Source organism: Glycine max, chromosome 3 (genome assembly GCF_000004515.6).
Source record: "Glycine max cultivar Williams 82 chromosome 3, Glycine_max_v4.0, whole genome shotgun sequence".
Classification (NCBI taxonomy): Eukaryota; Viridiplantae; Streptophyta; class Magnoliopsida; order Fabales; family Fabaceae; genus Glycine; species Glycine max.
Window position 1 is genome coordinate 4363851 of NC_016090.4, and position 20965 is coordinate 4384815.

Genomic DNA, 20965 nt, shown 5'->3' on the forward strand with positions numbered 1-20965 from the left:
TCTCACCCTGGGTCATGGTTTATGGTGAGTTAGGATTTTGGCTCAAGGCTTGTAGAATGGCTAGATATGATACATGTCAGGGTTTGGTTTGGTTCAAGGATAAAAAGGGATGCCCCACATTATTTCCATGACACCAATGCAAAAATGATGATTTGGAAACTTTATGCAAAACTGGTCATGCATGCACCTATGTGGACACTCAAGTGTCAAATTTTTATGGTCATGTGATGCTAGGGCTCAGGATTCATTTCCTCTATTTTAGTCAACCCAATGTTTCCAAAATATGTTCTTTTATCCATTTGTGCATTCATCCGAGTCCATTTTGAGGCGTCCAGGAAAATTTTCACAGCGTTCACCCTTCTGGTGTACACACATTTTTTTTCAAAAACTAGCTATGATCGGCGAATTTTCCTTTCAAACAAAAGTCGGAAATCATCTCTTTCAAAAACATGTTGGTTCTTTATCTTCTATTTTCCTTCTTTTTCTCCTTACTTGCTCTCTTTTTTTTTCTATTTTTATCATGATTTTTGTTTGTTTTATTTTTTAGGACGATGTTCCTAAACGAAAAACTCTACACGGTTCCAGAATTTCAAATAAACATCATCGATAATAATGATATAAGCACTAACACAACAATCCAAACAAAAATGTATGCGCGATACAAATGATAATCGAAACAACAAAAACAAACATTAGTCTCTCAAGTAAAAAAAATAACATAACATAAAAATGATAAAAAGAAATATGAAAGAAAACATGAATCTGGGGGTCTCCCAGTCATGTAGCTCCACTCCCTCCCAAGAAGTCAAGCAAATCGGTCATCTCCTCGTCCTCGTGGGCCTCCTCTCCATCGTCGGGAGCCTCTGGGGGTGCCTCTCCTGCCTGGGCCTCGGGCCAATTCCCAGGCCATGCGACCTATGCCCTAAACTGGTCTGGAGTAGGGCATGAAAAAGAAGCGAAGCCCTGACTCTGCATGCTGAGGCTCATCTGGTAAAGATAATCATGGGTCCGTACATGCGCCCGGTGGTTGGCCGCCTGCTGGCGAACCAAATGCCGCAAATACTGCTCCGTATCAAACGACCCAGCTGGGCCAGCCTGATGAGGTGGTGGTGGCGCGCCTGCGGCCTGTGGAGCATCACCCTGAGCCTGTCTCTGGGTGCAGTACTTCTCAATAAAAGCCCAGGTGATGGGCGGCCGAATCACCTTGGTAGGTGCAACGGGGACTCCGAATGACTGGCAGAGTCCTGTGATCAGTGCGGGAAAACCCAGGGCCCTGTTGGACTTATCTGGGTCCAAAGGGTGCCTGGTCGGCGCCATACCTACAAATAGATAGATGGCATCAGCGATCAACTGAGCCACATGAACACTCATCCGTGTCAGGATGGCGTACACCAGCTGACACTTCGGCAGAGGGAGATCGGAATTATGATCGCTGGGCAGGATGTTGCTGAGCAGCAACGTCATCCATATCTGGGTCAGGGTGGTCATGTTGGTGCGCATGATTCGCACTCGCCTCCCTGCAGCAGTCTGGGCAAAATCCTGCCCCAGTATACACAGCAACTGGGCGATGGCCTCCTCATCAAAACCATCGGACCGGTTCCTCCTCTGGCCATACTCGCACTCCTGGCCCTCTTCCAGCACTAAAGGATATCCCAGGAACTAGCTAATAGCATCCGCATCGAACGGGATCCACTGACCCCTCACCTAGGATCTCATATCTCGCACGCCCTCCTCCGTAGGCCAAGGATTGGCATAAAATTCGAGGACTATGTCTGGGTCGAATTTGGCTATGGGGGTAACCAGTGATGCCCACCGCCGGCGAAATATCTCCTCCTGGAAATCGGTATACTCATCATCCCTGAGCTGGACGCGTCGCTCCCGGAGAAATGACCATCCCTTGATGGCCTCGAAGCGCTGCTGGTGTTCAGCGCTCCTAAAGCGGTGGCTGTCATACTCGGGAGCGGAACTGGTTCCTTCGGCCACTTTATCCTTCCTGGATCTCTTTGAGGCAAGCTTCCTCGGGGCCATTTCCTGCGAAGGCAAACATTTGGAAAGTTAGTTTTACCAAGAAATGCTACTCTTAAAACGAAAATGGCATATAACCTCCTCCAATAAACACAAACATCAATGTAAATTTAGAGCAAACTCATGCACATACTTCCTTATGAACATTCACTCGCACAAGATATTCTTCTAACTAAAAAAATGCACCCATGCACAATCAAGGCACCTTCGTTACCTAGATCACTTATATGCACTTCCAAGGTGTATTTGCTACCTACATCACATGCATTTCCTTTGCTAAATTTACATACATGCATACTCAAGGCACTTTGGCTACCAAAAATTGCATACGTGCACATTCAAGTATTTCTAATACCTATACATACACAAACTTCGTGATGAATCTTGGCTACCTACACAATAAGGTGCTACATTTCATGCTTTATTCAAGTGTTTTTGCTACCTAAAGCCGCATGCAAATTCAAGTATATTTTCTTTTGCTGACTAAAGTTGCATTCAAATTAAAAGGTATCTTTGTAAGGTATTTCTTTACATAACATGAAACATATATATATTTTTGTGAGACATTTTGACTACCAAAAATTACATGTACATACATCCAAGTATTTTGCTACCATACCCAAAGTGTAAATTGCCAAAGGTATTTTGCTACCTATTCTACACCTACACATCCGTGATGAACAAAATTCCTAAACGTCTAGGTGTATGGAAACCATTATAGCGTGGCTTATAGCTAATTGCTGGCCAAAAAGGGTAGCTTCACCCAATATGCACCCACTCTTGTGTTTTCTCGCATCAAAACAAGCTTTGGTTACTAGGCCTAGGGTATATGTAGGGTAATTATTCTAGCCCTCACGAAACTGAACACATGTTCAAAAAATAGAAAACATGCGCAAACCAAATCGTCCCATAGGTTGTTTCCCTATAAAATCATGCGCAAATGCCATTGAGTCATTTCACCGAACACTTGGTGGGCGCGCGTTTAGGCATAAATAGCGAGAGAACGGGGACAATGTGACATGCCCCATTGCTTCAAAGTGCATTATAGGCCTAGGGCCATCTCATACAAACCCTCAATTCAACCCAATCAAGCAAGAAAACAAACCAAAATTGCCCCACATATATGAGCACATTCCCACAATTTAGAGCACCAAAAGAAGATCAAAATACACCAATGGAAAGCTAGAAAGCTTAAGGATGTAATACTTACTTGTTAGTGATGAATAAAAGCGCAAAACGGAATCGAAAAATGCGAAAAATAGTGATCCTAGGGTTGCAAACTCGTAAATCCCGTGGGTATTGCTTTTGAATGGGGGGGGGAGTTTTTTGAATGCAAAAACGTCCCCCTCCTTCTCTTTTTTTTTATTTTGGTGCAGGGGGTTGCTCGCCCAGGCGAGCTAACCTGCACATTTTTTTTTTTGCCGTAGTTTATCAACATCGCCCAAAACCTTGATTGGACAACATCCCAGGGATTTTTAAAAGTCGATTGATTTTAGGAGACGACTGTACACGGGAATGACTCGCGTGAGGGGACCAAAGCTTTTGATGCTCCGCCAGCCACTCCGTAAGGTACTGATCGAAACCCCCCAGGATAGATTAGGCATCGAACAAAGGTAATAATTACTATGAATTCAAAGGATACTAGGCTGCTTTACAGCAGCTCTTTCTGCTTGTCCCGGGCTAGGTTAAGGACGACGACCTATTGGTAGTGACCCTAGCCTCTTTTTGTGTCCGTCCCCAAGTATCTGAAAGTAGGAAACAACGAGGTGTGGCAAATCTCGACCGCGTCGTCTGTCTTACCTTGATTGGTTTCTACTGCTTTAACTTTGTCTCCACCCCAGAAGGTAGCTCGAGATGATCCTGCCCCTGTTTTATCACAACAATATGCATGCGTATGCGTATGCATGAACGTTTTCAAACGCAGCAAATTTTAGTGAAAGTTGGTTTAGGTTCAATTTTAATTAAGCGCTTGGGGCATCCCATGAACTGAGCGGAAGGGCTCAGGTGATCATAAATTAACGCAAGGTTTAAAACCAACGTGAGGACTAAAGCCTCGAACCCATGTTCACTTCTTTAAAAGATTGTAACGAGAGATACAGTAGACGGGGAATCCCTGGGGGAAACCTAGAAAACACATAAAGATAAAGAACATGCAACGACATCCTTAATTGCCCCAGATTCTAAGCATAATATCGCTTGACGACATCAGAGTTCATGGGTGAAGGTAGCTTTTTGCCATCCATGTTGGTAAGCACCAGGGCTCCTCCGAAAAAATCCCTCTTCACGACAAAAGGCCCTTCGTAGTTTGGGGCCCATTTTCCTCGATTGTCCTTGACAGCATGGGACATTTTCTTTAGCACAAGGTCCCCCTCATGGAACTTGCGCAAGCGTACCTTCTTGTCGAATGCATTCTTCATTCTTTGCTGGTACAAGCGCCCATGACTCATGGCCGTTAAGCGCTTACCTTCAATGAGGTTGAGCTGGTCATAGCGCGTTTGAGCCCACTCTGATTCCTTTAATCTGGATTCCGCCAAGATCCTTAATGACGGGACTTCTACCTCAAACGGTAGCACAGCCTCCATCCCATATACCAATGAGAACGGCGTTGCCCCAGTTGACGTTCGTACTGAAGTTCGGTAACCGTGTAACGCGAATGGGAGCATCTCGTGCCAATCTTTGTACGACACGATCATCTTTTGGATAATCTTTTTGATATTTTTATTGGCCTCTTCCACGACTTCATTCATCTTTGGTCGGTAGGGCGTGGAATTGTGATGCTGGATTTTAAACTCCTCGCACATTTCCCCCATCATCTTGTTATTCAGGTTGGTGCCGTTGTCCGTGATAATCTTCCTTGGCAAACCATATCGGCAGATGATCTCTCTCTTAATGAACCTGACCACTACACCCCTCGTGACATTGGTGTAGGAGGCCGCCTCGACCCACTTGGTGAAATAATCTATCGCCACGAGGATGAAGCGATGACCATTCGAGGCCTTGGGCTCAATGGCCCCGATGACATCTATTCCCCACATGGAGAAAGGCCAAGGGGCGGACATGACATTCAGAGGATGCGGTGGAGTATTGACATTGTCTGCGAACGCTTGACATTTGTGGCATTTCCTTACATGGACACAACAATCACTTTCCATGGTAAGCCAGTAATAACCTGCCCTTAGGATCTTTCTAGCCATTGCATGCTCGTTGGCGTGCGTTCCAAACGAGCCCTCATGGACTTCCTCGATCATGTGGTTCGCCTCTTTGGCATCCACGCACCGCAGGAGTGTCATGTCGTGGTTTCTCCTATATAGTATGCTTCCGCTCATGAAGAAGCCGGCCGCCAATCTTCTCAATGTCCTTTTATCATTGTCGGCAATCTCTGGTGGGTATTCTTTGCTTACGACATATCGCTTGATGTCGAAATACCAAGGCTTACCGTCTCGTTCCTCTTCTACTTGGCAACAATGCGCGGGTTTGCCACGACACCAGAATTCAATGTATGGTAGATCCCCGTGCGGCGTTAGCTGGAACATAGACGCCAAAGTGGCAAGCGCATCCGCCATCTGATTTTCCTCCCGGGGAACATGATGGAAGGAGATCTCATCAAAGGTCTTAGCCATTTCCTTGATATAGGCTTTGTAGGGTATCAGCTTGGGATCTCTAGTTTCTCATTCCCCTCTCAGCTGATGGATTACCAACGCTGAGTCGCCGTACACCTTGAGTAGTTTGACATTGGAGTCAATCGCTGCCTGGACGGCCAGGGCTCATGCTTCATATTCGGCCATGTTGTTGGTGCAGTTGAATCCTAGCTTGGCTGTGAAAGATACACATTGATTGTCCGGAGAGACCAATACTTCTCCAACGCCATGGCCTAGAACATTCGACGCTCCGTCAAACCATACGATCCATTTGTCCCGATCTTTGTCCAATTTTTCCTCAAACAAGGCCATGATGTCCTCATCCGGGAATTCGGGATGCATGGGCTGATAGTCGTTAAGAGACTGCTGAGCCAAATAATCTGCCAAGGCACTTCCTTTTATCGCCTTTTGGGTGACGTAAACTATATCAAACTCGGATAGCAGGACTTGCCACCGGGCGATTCGTCCTGTGAGAGCTGGCTTTTCAAAGATGTACTTGACCGGGTCCATCTTGGATATCAACTAGGTAGTATGGCTCAGCATGTACTGCCTTAGGCGATGGGATGCCCATACTAAAGCGCAACACGTTCTTTCGAGCAAAGAGTAATTCATTTCACAGGCCGTGAACTTCTTACTCAGGTAGTAGACAACGCGTTCTTTCTTTCCGGATTCGTCATGCTGCCCCAGCATACATCCCATTGACTCGTCCAAGATTGTCATGTATAAAATGAGAGGCCTTCCAGGTACCGGTGGTATAAGCACAGGGGGATTCATGAGACACTTCTTGATCCTTCCGAAAGCCTCTTGGCAACCCTCATTCCAGCGGTCAGTTTGGTTTTTGCGTAAGAGTTTGAACAACGGCTCACAAATGGCGGTGAGCTGCGATATGAATCTGGCAATATAATTCAAGCGTCCTAGGAAACCTCGGACTTGCCTCTCTGTACGGGGTTCCGGCATCTCAAGGATGGCCTTCACCTTTTCGGGATCTACCTCTATCCCTTTCTGGCTTACAATGAAACCAAGCAATTTCCCTGATTTGACCCCAAAGGTACACTTAGCGGGGTTCAACATTAATTGATATTTCTTAAGCCTTTCGAACAACTTCCGCAGGTTGACAAGGTGTTCTTCCTCGGATTTAGATTTAGCAATTATGTCGTCCACGTAGACCTCGATCTCTTGGTGCATCATATCATGGAACAAAGCTACCATGGCCCGTTGATAAGTTGCCCCGGCATTCTTGAGTCCAAAGGACATCACCTTGTAACAGAATGTCCCCCACATGGTGACGAAGGTAGTCTTTTCCATATCCTCTGGCGCCATCTTTATCTGATTGTAACCGGAGAAACCATCCATGAAGGAAAATAAAGCGAAATTGGCCGTATTATCTACGAGGATATCAATGTGTGGTAAAGGAAAATTGTCCTTGGGACTGGCCCGATTCAGGTCCCGATAATCCACACACATTCGTACCTTCCCATCCTTCTTAGGGACCGGTACAATGTTGGCAACCCATTCTGGGTACCGAGCGACGGCCAGAAAACAAGCGTCAAATTGATTCTTCACTTCTTCTTTTATCTTCAAGGATGTTTCGGGCTTTATCCTTCTCAGTTTCTGCTTTACCGGGGAACACTCGGGATTTAGAGGTAATCGGTGTTGTACAATGTCAGAACTCAAACCGGGCATATCTTGGTACGACCAAGCAAAGATGTCTTCGTAGTCTCTTAGCAGGGTTATTAATTCTTCACGGATAGGTGCGGTAATACCCGTGCCTATCTTTACTTCCCTTTTTCCACTGCCAGTTCCCAAGTCTACTAGTTCTATTTCTTCTTGATGAGGCCCCCTTTCTTGGTCCTCATGGGCGACTATCCTTTCTAATTCCGGGGGAAGTCCCACATCCTCGTTCTCTTCACCTTCCGTTTGATTCGTTTCTTGCTCAAAGTTGATAGACGGGTCCCAGGTATTAGTACCTTCGAGGGACTCGTCATCGGATCTTCCGTTTTAAAAATAAAGAAGTAAACATGCAAATGGATGAGAATGGGTAGAGACGTAGGAACAGATGAAGAAAGATCCTTGTATTTATAAATTAAAAGACACAAAGCCTTAACAAAAGAAAAACTCTAAAGCCTAGGCCCAACTATAGAGCTTTTAAAACCGTAAAGGTTTACATTATGCTCGTTGCGTAAATGCTGGGGCGTTCCTCCACTCTCCAATTTCCCAGCTGGAAATCAGGAGGGCATGGTCGTACCAAATTCAATGTACTTGGAACATCATCTTTGTATATCGCGATCACTTGAACTTCGTCCCCCAGACCCGCGCTTATAAAGCTCCTACTTATGTGGCAGGGTGGGTTTCCTTCACCTTCTTGTCTCAACCGCGAGCTTTGACTACCACTCCTCCTTCCCGCGATGCTTCTCTTTATATCTGCCTAAGTGGGCTTATAGCCTAACCCATACTTCCCACGATTTCCTTTGGCATTTATCAGGCTAGTTATGCCGCCGTTGTCTTTGCCTAAACCCATTCCGGGTTCGTAACCGTTCCCCAACATAACTCGGGCCATCATTACTGCTGCATCGGACGGGCAAGCTTGCCCAGAGAAGGAATCCACAGAGGAAATGCTTACCACCTCGAAAGACTGGAAAGCAGTTTCTAATGACTCCTCTACGGCCTCCACATAAGGCATAGAGGATGGGCAGCTCACCAAGATGTCTTCCTCGCCTGATACGATGACCAGATGCCCTTCCACTACGAATTTCAATTTTTGGTGGAGTATAGAGGGAACAACTCCCACCGAGTGGATCCACGGACGCCCCAACAGACAGCTGTAGGGGGGGTTAATATCCATTATTTGGAAGGTAACTTGACAGGTGTAAGGGCCTATCTGTACTGGGAGGTCGATCTCTCCCCTAACCTCTCAGCGGGTGTCGTTGAAGGCACGAACCACCATTGAACTCGACTTTAGGTGGGAAGCATTGAATGGTAATTTCTCCAAAGTGCTCTTAGGCATCACGTTTAAACTGGAACCATTATCGATGAGCACCTTGGCCACGATGTGGTCCATACACTTGATTGACACGTGCAAAGCTTTATTATGCCCTCTCCCCTCGGCGGGGATTTCTTCTTCGGCGAAGGCGAGATAGTTGTTGGCAGTGATATTATTGACCAGCCCTCCGAAACCTTCTACCGAGATGTCTTGGGCCACGTGGGCCTCGTTCAGAACTTTTACTAGCAGAGCCCGATGAGGCTCGGAGCTCATGAGTAACTCCAACAGCGAGACCCTGGCCGGGGTTTTGTTGAGCTGCTCGATAACCTTGAATTCGCTCTGCTGAATTATACGGAGAAACTCGCTGGCTTCCTCTAGCGACGCCTCCTTTTTACCATCCTTTTTCTCCGGAAGACCTTTCGCTGGAATATCTTTATTCGAAGCGAGGGGTATTTCATCATCTTGTTCCTCCACCACTTTTGCTTTCCCCTTGACGTTCGCGGGTTGGACTGGTAGGTCCGGGGGCGCAAACACACGACCGCTATGGGTCACACCACTCAGTCCCGTGATATTTGTTACCTTAGCCGACAACGAGCTGACGTCGGTGGCTTCTTCTTCCTTCCCCCTCGGAGGTGTATATCTCCATGGGACTGCGTGGCTATTTTGGTATGGGAAAGGGACAGGTTTAGCTGCCAAGGGGTGTCCGGGCTTTTGCGAAGCTGTGCCCTTGGTGAAGTAGATCACCAAGGGTTTGGGCTTCGCAACACTGCTCCCATCCGTGGACTGCATGCATATGTGCTGCTCTTCTCTTCCTTCACTGCCGACTTCCAGTCGACCCTGATCTATCATCCACTGTAACAATTCCTCCACTTCCAAACACGTTTCCATGTTATGCAGCTCTCCGAAATGCAGCAAACAGGAATCCTTTTTACACCCACTATGGGGAATCACACCTCCTTTTTGTAGGGCCTCAAAGATAAACCTCCTAGGGGTTGCCACGTCCCTCAAAGGTTTAGACCTGCGCGGCCTATCGGACTCAACGGCATTAACCGCTCTCCCTCCATGATTGGCGAGCGGGTTGGTTTTCACATTGGACCGATCCTCTTGGAAAGTCAGCCATCCAGCATCTATCAAATGTTGGACTTTGTGTTTAAAGGCCAAGCATTTTTCAATGGAATGCCCCGGGGCACCCCCATGGTACTTGCAAGTCGCGTTAGGGTCATACCACTTTGGGAAAGGGGGTTGGAAGACCATTCCGGGAGTTACCATGGCCAATTGGTTGGCGATGAGGGACGACAAGAGGTCTTCATACGTCATTAGGAGTGGGGTGAATTCTTGAAATGGCCTCAGAGGGAAGTTCCTCATTGCGTTGGAATTGTCGGCCGAGCGAGTTGTGTTTGGAGTTGGAACTTGGGGAGCTTCCCTCTGGGCGGGTGCCTTAGGCTGCACGGGTGCTGAACTAGAGGCATTCCCGGTGTGAGCTGAGAAGCTCGGATGATGTTACGCGTACTGATGGGTACCATGAGGTGGCTGTGGGGGTTTGACCCATGCGGGCGTTGAAGAGACGGCATGGGCATCTCCTTCCTTCCCTTTTGCCCCCGTTGTCCCGATTCTTTTGGCATTCGCACTCGTGGAGGAAACATAATCAAACTTTCCTCTTTTCAATCCTACCTCGATTCTTTCCCCGGCGAACACTAGGTCCGCGAAGCTGGATGGCATGTAACCTACCAACTTCTCATAGTAGAACATTGGCAAGGAGTCTACCATCATAGTGATCATCTCTCTCTCGACCATGGGAGGAGTCACTTGTGCTGCCAAGTCTCTCCACCGCTGTGCGTATTCTTTAAAGGTTTCGCCCTCTCTCTTGAACATATTCTGTAGCTGAGTGCGATCGGGAGCCATATCAGAATTATACTGATATTGCCTTAGGAAGGCAGTAATCAGATCCTTCCAAGTACGGATACGGGAAGCTTCCAGATTAGTGTACCAAACCACCACGGCTCCAGCCAAGCTATCTTGAAAAAAGTGTATTAAAAGCTTCTCATCCTTAGAGTGTGCGCCCATCTTGCGATAGTACATCTTGAGATGGTTCTTGGGACAAGTCGTCCCTTTGTACTTGTCGAAGTCCGGTACTTTGAACTTCGGGGGGATAACAACATCGGGTACTAAGCAGAGATCCGTCATGTCTGCGAACGGATAGTCACCAAATCCTTCCACGGCCCTCAATCTCTCCTCGAGGAGATCGAGTTTCCTCCTTTCTTTAGTTGCCGGAGGCGGTCCTTCCATGGACAAAACTATTGGTTGTGTCGTAAGGCTGGGCTGAGGCAACGTGTTGGGTGCTGGCCCTTCGGGGATTGGGGGATAGAACTCGACATCCCTTCGGGCATAGTCTTGAGGGTTTTCGTGGACCTCGTCGGGCTGTTGAGGAGGCTCCCCTTCAAGGACGGGAGAAGAAATATGGCCCGCATCGTCTTGCATGACGGGTGGTGAGTAGTTAGGTGGCAATCCATAAGGGTAAGTCGTTCGGTTGTATCCCAGATGAGGGTTGCCGTCGTGCCCCAGCGTGTTCCTTCCCCGTCCTACTGTGTTTGAGGGAGGATGGCGCGCGATAGCCAAGAGAGTTGGGTCTGCTTTGGCAGCCGAACTGACAGTGGCGGCCACGTTTTTCTCCATGAGCTGCCTCATTCCTAACATGGCCTCCATCATGGAAGCCATTTGTTCTTTCAGAGTCGACATGTCGGCTTTCATCTGTTCCTGTGTCTCCTCTTGATCACCCATCGTTCTAGATTTGGATCTGGTGCGATAGGGATGCCTTGTAGCGCGTTTAGTTATGGTGTTTTTCCTAAAAACCAAACGTGAGGAGTAGGTAAAGAAAAATGAATGCATGCTAGAGATAAAATGCAGGAGTGATTTGATTCACACAAGCTTTTGGAGCAGAAACATAGGACCAACTCATTTTATTTCAGAAAGTCATATCTAGTCAAGATCTGAGAGACCATACAAGTTTCCTAGTGGTTTCTAATTATATGGGCCATTAAGTCTATCATATGCTGACAATAGCCGAGAAGCCCGTGGATTTCTTCGGGGGCGGAGTAGGTGTCCGCCATTGCCTTGGCCTTGGCTAGCAATCGGGGAAGTTCTTGACTCCCGTTCAAGGTAAGAGCAAACCGGTCCATCCACATGGTTGCCTCTTGGTGTAAAGAGTCGATCACCCTTCCTCTAGCCTCTTTCTCCGCGTATACTTGGGCATACTCGTCTGCGACCCTATGCTCATGGGCCATGGCTAGACTTAGCTCTTCTTGGTACTTGGCGATGATAGCTAGCATGTAGGTCTCCGTCTCGCACAAACGCTGAGACAAGTTTCTTTTGGACCTTGAACAGGCCACTAACTCCTCTTTCAAGACCATGCCATGTGCTCGTGACTGGTCTCTTTCTTCCCTTCGCAGCTTGAGTTCACTGTTGCTACCCCATAAAGCTCTGCGAAATTTGTTACGACCATACTCTTCCTTGCGAGCCTTCTTGGTCTCTTGTCCAAGGGCTCTTGCGGTAGTTGCATTCTCTTCACGTAACCCGGCACACTCTTTCCGGATGTCTGTAGCGGCTAACTTGAACTTCTCCTTGGCAAGTCTCACCTTTCCTAACTCGTTTTTGAGAGCTTGGACTTCTTCGTCCTCTTCCGGTGCTTCGAAACTCTCTTCGCTGACAACCTTTAACTTGGCGAGCCAATCTAAACCTCGTGTATGAACTTTCAGCCATTCATGATAACCACCAATAATGCCATTACGAATGCCCCTAATTTCTTTATCTTTTCTTAACGGGGTTTCCCACGCTTTATGGATCCTTTGTATAGCCTTGAAATTTTGCGTGCTGAAATCTCTCACAAGGAAAAGAGACATGCTTTCTTCCATCGGTGCTCCCCTCATAGGGTACCCTAGTTGTCTTATAGCGAGCGCGGGATTGTAGTTAATACAACCCCTCGTTCCTATCAACGGAATGTTTGGGTACCCTCCACATGAGAAAAGGACTCCCTCCTTTCCTTCCTTCCATCGGGGGAACCAACTGATTGTTCTACCTCCTATCCCAGCCAAGAGCTAGTCCCAATCTATTCTTCTCTTTTCAGCACACGAGCGATGGCTTCGGAGCGGACATGGATGCCTCGTGTCTTGCTGGAACAGGTGTGAAACCAACCAAACACAGAGAGCGGGGAAGCAACAGATGATCCGTGCGCTACTCTTTTCGCACCTTCGGTCAAATGTATCAAATAAATCTGCCAAGACAACTACCACCGGGCTCTCCTTGCTATGGTGGTATGCAAGGAAAGCGTCGATTGCGGCTAGGTCCACCAAACCATCCACGTTAGGAAAGAGTACGACCCCAAAGATTAGCAATTCTAACACATCCATAAACGGAACCCACTCTTCTTGATTTGCCATATCCCTCGCCTTGTCTTCTAGGTACTTCCGTGGTAGGCCCGCTATGCCGTTTCGAGTTTGTTTTACGCGGTCCAAACCTCTTGCTGAATCCTTGACCACAGTTGCAATTCTGCTCAAGGAGGGGAGAAACCCGGAAAAAAGATATGGTTTTCTCCACCCGAGAGGACATCCCAGAATCTCCTCAAATTCTTCAATGGTCGATACCAATTGGAAGTCTCCGAACGTGAAGCATCTCAAAGGCTGGTCGTAGTATTGGGTGAGTGATGCAATGGCTTCTATGGATACCTCTGCTATGGTCAAATCTAAGATTTTTCCGTAAGTCTTGCGGAAGGCTTGCATTTGGAGAGGTCTCATCAACCGCCCCAATTCCTTAATGCTGGTAACATCTAGGCCTTTAACCTTGACTTGATAAAACCTTTTGCCAGTTTGATTTGTCCCCATGTTTACTAAAGTGAGAAAAAAAGCTGTGTGAATCAAAAACTCCGATATCTCATGGGTGGAATGGATGAATGCATGGAGGAATGCATATGACACAGATGTAATTTATGAATACGGGAGCCTGGGAAATTGTCTCCTTCTTAGATACAACGTCTTGGGGTAACAAAGTGCCCAACGTATGTATTTAAGAAGGTGACACAGACCCTCCGTTGGTTTGTTTAAAGAGAGGGGATCAAGATAGAATCCGTGCGTGACGCATATGCGAAAGGCGCAACATAGTATAACAATATTCACAAAATATCAAAAGGGTACATGAAACTTATGCATGGCAGTGAAAAAATGGCACGCAACGTGTTTGCTCCATGCCCTTATTTAAGGGACCTATATGGGAGAGAGCTAAAAAGGCTTTTAGTGATAACTCCCAAGGTGGTCATATCTCTCTTAATGGTCTCTAGAGGTATCATCCCCTTTGAAGAACATATTGCAGCAGTAGGGACTACTAGCAACAATAAGTTTTCAAAGAGAAAAGCTCTAGATGAGGGTTCACTGTAATCAAGCAAGTCGGAGACCTAGCATGATCACAGATTCACCTCCACTCCTTATGTTCCCATGAACCCGGGTATAGGGCCCTTTTTTTAAACTCACAGTGTGTGCAAATAGTGTTGGTGTTTGTGTGCATCAAATGAATAAATTTTTACCTCATGCATACATTTTGAAATACACTAAAAGCATCAAAGAGTTGTATACAAAGAACGTAAGAAAAATAAAGGGAAACCAATAAAGGAGGATGTCATGATAAAACATTGCACAAGATTAAATGGCCTAACTCTCTAAAAAATATCTCCCCAGTGGAGTCGCCAACTGTTGCAACCTACCCTTCGGCGGGAGGGCGACGCGTGACTCGCGGGATGCGTGTTCAACAAAAGGAATACGCGCAGAGTCGCCACCAACGTTTATTTGAGGAAAACGTCGGAAAAACCGGAAAAGACGCGATCTACGAACTTTTAAGTGAAAGGCTCGGGAGTTGTATTTACGCACGGGGAAGGTATTAGCACCCCACACGTCCGTCACAAGGGACGACAGCCTTTAATCGAATGTGCAAACATGACTTTGATTTTTACGTTCCCTTTTTATGTCCTTATATTTTTTTATTTTTCCTCTTTTTGTGGTCGACAAGGGTGTTTCTCTTTGCTCCTACGTATTCCTCAATTGTGATGAGGAAATCAGACCTACGTAGTTCTTTCTTATGCGTGAATCAAGTGATTCTTTTTTACTTGAAAGGTGATCATTTTAAGGCGTTGGACCTTAAAAATGATTCATTTTACTTAGTAAGAAACTGGAATGATAAACTTTCAAAAACCTATTTTTGTGGACGAGCTTGACTAGGCGAGTTGATTTTATCCTTAGTTTCACTTTAGTTATTAGTCAATTCAATTAAGAATGAGAAATCCCAAAGAGAAAACGTCCAATTTGATTTTTCGCTTTATTTTACTAAAAGGGATTCTTTGATTATTATATTATTATTTTACCTCTTTTTTTATTTCCAACGTGGTTACAGCACGACCGAACGGTCGGAATTCATTTTAACAAAAATTAACGAATACTACAATTCAAATGATCGGTGGAAATTTATTTTATTTTTAGATTAGGCGCAAAATGACTTAAATAAATGGCTTAAGCACGTCAAAAGGGGGTACAGAAAGTAAATGAAAACGAGAATAAAAATACATGAAACAAAATGTGGACCACCACTGGTACATAGAATGAATTGAAAAGCTCGGTTTGAGGTACTTACCCGTTGAAGACTGAAGAAAACGAAGAACGAACGATGAATGTTGAAGAACGGTCGAGAATCTTCGCGTAATTACTCACGGAAACATTACGGAAACGTTACGGAAGCGCCTCGGCTTGGATTTTCTTCACGGAAATAATTTTCCTCAGCAATTTTAAGTGATTCTGAATTACCAGGAGGGCTGAACCTTTTTCTACTTCACTTCTCCCCCTATTTATAGAAAATTGGGGGAGAAGCTTGAAACCCAGCTCGCCCAGGCGAGCAAGGTGGCTTCCTCCAGAAGCAACCGCCTTCTGGAGGAATCTTCTGGAGGGGCCAATTGGGCCTGGTTGCTATTTGCACCCCCATTTTTACTAAATACACCCCTTGCCTTTTTTTTTGTGCTTCTTTTTTTCGTAAAGTTACGGAAACTTACGAATTTCGTAACGATACTTGTTTTCTTTCCGTAATGTTACGGAACCTTGCGGATTACATAATCATCCCTTTTTTGACTTACGGAAAGTTACGGAACCTCACGAATTGTGCAACGATGCTTCCTTTTTTATTTCCGGTATGTCACGGAACCTTACGGATTGTGCATCAATACTTTCTTTTGATTTCCGGCATGTCCCGGAACTTCACAAATTGCCTAATGATGGGTGCCAAGCACCTCACAAGGACCAAACAAAAGTTGCATGCCACCAAGCAAAGGTCCCCCGGACGAAATTAGGATATGACACCAATCACGTAAGATTTTTTTTTTTTTATAGAAAAAAGTAAAAAACGACATCATTAAGTCCCCGAATCCTCCAAACCACCCCCACCAGTCCCCAACCAACTCCTCCACTAGCTCCACACCACCGGTATTGTGTCTCCAAAACCCCCCAAACCTCCCTTGAAACCCCATGGCAGCAACACAACAATAATTCTAACCCATTTTCTTTTTTTCTTCTCTTGAACCATGGCTCCCCATGGCAACAACAAATCTCCTTCTCTCAAAAATCACTCATGGACCCCCCTTCCCCAAAGAAAACCCTCCTCTTTGTTTTCATCATTTCCTTCTCTTCACCTACGACACACAAGTGGGTTTGAGGGCCAAGTGTGAGAGAGAGACTGGGAGAGAAGTGAGGTTTGAGAGTTGAAGGAAGTTACTGGTGGTAGCTGGCGCTGGCACGAGCAGTGGCACGACTGGCAGCACCAGTGGTGGCCGATGGCTGGGTTGGTGGTGACCTTTAAGAAGGGAGAACAAGAAGAGGCAACCATGAAAGCAAGGGTTTGCAAAAAGAGCTCGCAACTATGAATGGTCGACGACAAGTTCAGACATCGCTATCCCACTCATTTTTTCGTGCTCTATGCAATGGACCGAGCTGAATCGCATTTTAGGGTAATTTGTTGACCTTCTTCTACCCATGAAACTATTTTGATGTGTTCTCTTAGAAACCTTATCCATGTGAATTTCTTGAGTTGGGAGTTGGCTTGGTTTGATTTGAAAATGTAAAATTGATTGCAAGGTCCTAAAAATCGTTGGTGAGGACCTCTTCACCTTGGATCTTCACAAGTGACGAAGTCATAGTGACAAATCCATAAGAAAGGTATAGAAGAAACTATAGTGGGTTGTGTGAAAACGTAGAGGAATGCTGAAGAATGATTTTTTGATGCCCAAGGGATTTTGACTATAGTTTCTTATCATTAGTCAAAATCCGTTATTTGCTGAAGAATGATTCTTTGATGCCCAAGGGATTTTGACTATAGTTTCTTATCATTAGTCCTAATCTCAGTCAGACAAAATTCACATATGACATGTCTGTGTGGCTTGTTAACGATCGTGTGAACAAATAACGGATTTTGACAATGATAAGTATTTCAAACAAAACTTTTTAAATATTAGGAACCTATCACAAAGCAAAAATTTATTAAAGATCAAATGCTATCCATTCCATTATGCCAACCTATGTTCCTTTTCCACTTCAGCTAGTGCAACTTGTACGGCTGATTCTTTCTGCTGTCATACACAAGCATGTCTTGTTTCTGAGGCCCATTTGTCCTTTCTTTTTCTATTCCCCACCCCCTCTTTTCCCTATCCTTTTATATACCTTCATTATAGACCTATCAAGTTCTAACCAGGAAAATTCCAAAAACATTTCTAACCCAAATCTCCAAATTTACATGATGTGAAATCAGAAACAAACTAATAAATAAGAAAATGTGATTAAAAATAATATATAACACTACAGAGAAAAAAATCAGAAAATTAATTTTCCATGCATACTATAAAGAGATTACAAAGTCAGAAAATATATATTTTCATGGGAGAAATGTTCATGTGAACACAATAATTACCTTGACTCCGTATAGTGATATTTTGTTGCATATCATTGCAGCAACTTTGTCAAGAGAATGACTTGAGTGTTTCCCACCTCTAGCTTCTTCTTCAATTTTATTTGCAGAACTGTTGGAATTTGAATCAGTGGGAACTTGCAGCAAGCAAGCAACAAAAGCAAGGGGGTGTAATTAGAAAATAAGACCAAGAGAGCAATTACAAGACCCACTTACCTCAAGGATTAGGTGTGAAACAAGCAGGTGCATCATATCTGGAAGAATGATGCTGGTCGGGTAGGAATAGACAAACTTAACAATTTCCTGATATTCTGTAGCACAAAAAGACAAATTCGATTATTGAGAAATCAGTATAAATAATACTACGTAATAACAACATCAATCAATGGAATATACAATTGTTCCTTCCCTTATTCTTCTCATTCTTCTCTCCGTGGAGGCCCTGGTCCTTGAAAACCAGCTTCTATCTTCTTCCCTATCAACAAGTATATAACATATATAATTATGTATGATAATTTTAAGAAAATAAACAACACTAATATAAAATATATAGAATAGTAAAATACAAAAAAAAAACAAGATCATATCTGCATTTCCAGAAGTATCTTATGGAATCTAGATTACCCAGGAAGTGAAATTAAAAACTTGAAAGAAGAAACAGAGAAAAAAGAAAATATTTTAAGATAAGTTGTAACCCGGAATTAAAATAAAAGTTTATAAATAATTCAAGCACATATATATATTTTGGTGTCTTGATCTTATTGATGTATTTTGCAGACATTGATATACTTTTATTACCCTATAGAGCTGGAACAAGATCAACTAATTGAAGGTTTAGTGACATTGTCACAAAGCAAAGAAAATGCCTGATTTATGAATATTCACCTTGAATCTACGTGAGTCAGAACAATTTCGTTCACCAAAATATGCCATTGCAGTTGAGGTGGTCGGTCGTATGTGAAAGAGTCAGTTATGAGATGATGATCTTTTCATGCATTTCGGTATTGTCCTTTGCATTAACACTTGCACAACATTCTCCAACTGAGGTAGCAGTTTGTCAGTAGTGAAACCCTCCTTGTCCAACAATTCCATATGAGGAACACTACCTGACAACATTGCTGATTTCAAAAGCCTTGAATTCTTGGATATCTCTTATAAACTCTTTTCCTCATCCTTGCCATTGGGAATTGGTAAATTAGGGAGCTTGCAGAATCTCTCGTTGGCTGAAAATAACTTCTCCTGACTCTATTTCAGAGATGGCCTCCATCAAGTCCCTCAACTTGACTTGCATGGGAATATGCTTCAAGGAAATTTGGATTAATAAATTACTCTAGAACCTGAAAGGTTAGTTAATTCACAATTTTTTTTTAAAATTATTATTACCAAAATTTTATGATATCATCGATGTTTATATTTTTATTTCTTTTATATATATATATATATATTATTACATTACTTAAAATTATTTATGAAAAGTAAATTTAATTAAATATAATATTCACTAACTATTCAAGTATAAAAAAAAAAAACTTCGTACCCCATTGTCCAGAGGCTCTTCGCTATGCGAAGGTATGGGGGAGGGATGTTGTACGCAGCCTTACCCTTGCATATGCAAAGAGGCTGTTTCCGGATTCGAACCCATGACCAACAGGTCACCAAGGCACAACTTTACCGCTGCACCAGGGCTCGCCCTCAACTTGTATATATAAATATAATCATCAACTTGTATAACAGAGATATACTTTTAGCTTCTTTTTAGAAAATATTACTATTAGCTTTAAAATGATTTATATATATGTGATATTTTAAATTACATTTTTTGGTGAAATATTTTAAATTACTTTGTATCACAGTTATTATATATCTTAAATATTTTTTTTGAAAAAATAGAAATAAAATTAAAACTTAAGATTGAGATCAATGCAGACTTATTAAATCATATTTAAATTTTAAACTACATCAATTGAACAATAAATTAAGAAAACCAAAAATTGTATCAGATGATATTTCTCTTTTTCAAAACCAATCTAATCTACTCCATAAACTCCTTTTAATCCGACAACTATTAGGAAAGTGAAAAGGAAAATATAAAAAATTAAAAAAGTAAATAATTGGACTTTGTAGAAGTCATAACCACATTCTTTATCATCCTTCTCTTCTCCGTCCCCTCATTGATGCACCTGACACATTTCTTTAACACGTTGTCCTATTGTCTGATCAATAGGAACATGATATATCGCCTCGTTATTTTCTGATCATGCAATTGCATTGATTTATTTTCTGTTCTTATCATGATTGGTTCCACATTATTATTATGTCATGCACTTCATCATGGTGCGTTGCACTAATATTAATGATCGTTCTACAAATCTTTGTTGTACCCCTTAAATTTTATTGGCTTTTGCCTTTTTTTTCTGATGAAAATTAATTAATTAACATTGGTTTTTGAAGTGCTTGTTAATTACAGGCACCATGGAGGAAAGAGTGGGACTTTTGTTTCTGATTTTGTCATGCAAGAGAGGTAACAATTGTTAGATTGGCCTTTTTCTTATCTTTTTGCTTTTAAATTTAATTATCGTGCTAAGTGAGATGGATATAACGTAGTTACAACTCACACCAAATTTACTGTACCATAATAAAGTTTACTTGATTCTTGTAGTAATAATATAAATAGTGATGAACCACATACCTTCTAAAACCAAATACCCATACCTGTTTAATATACCTAGTAACTTAGAGATAGAATGCAAGACTTGTATTATTCACTCTCCTATATATTTATTTACCAAACTTTGGTGGAAATTTTAAGGAGTGACAGGTTCATATTAGCTTTTAACCATCAATGGAAAACTGGTAAAAAGAAAAGGCTGGCACTAACAACCAGTTATTTGTCCATAGGAAAGGAAGCTTGGGCCCAATTGAAGGATGTTGTGGAAAATTAGTGTCTCTTTGATTTCAGAAGCTTTACTTTTTTTTTTCCAATACTTACAAAAATATCATCTTATTTTTTTTTACCTCATGTCATGATTTGAAGAATGTGTTTTGCTACAAAGTACTGATACTTTAATTTGCTTCATGCATCTATATCTGATACCAATATATCTGATACATATATGTGAAGTGACCAATTCTTTTAAAAAAATTATGATAATCAAATATAGTGACATGTAACATAGAAGTAAGTATAATATAGAAATATAAAAAGTATTGTTTCTTGATGAACCAATATGAAAATTGTTTTGTTTATAGATAATTTCAAGAAAGAAATGAGATTGATCATTGATAGTACCATTCTTATTTGTGAACAATAGGAAAAAATGATCTACAATTTTTTGATTTTGTT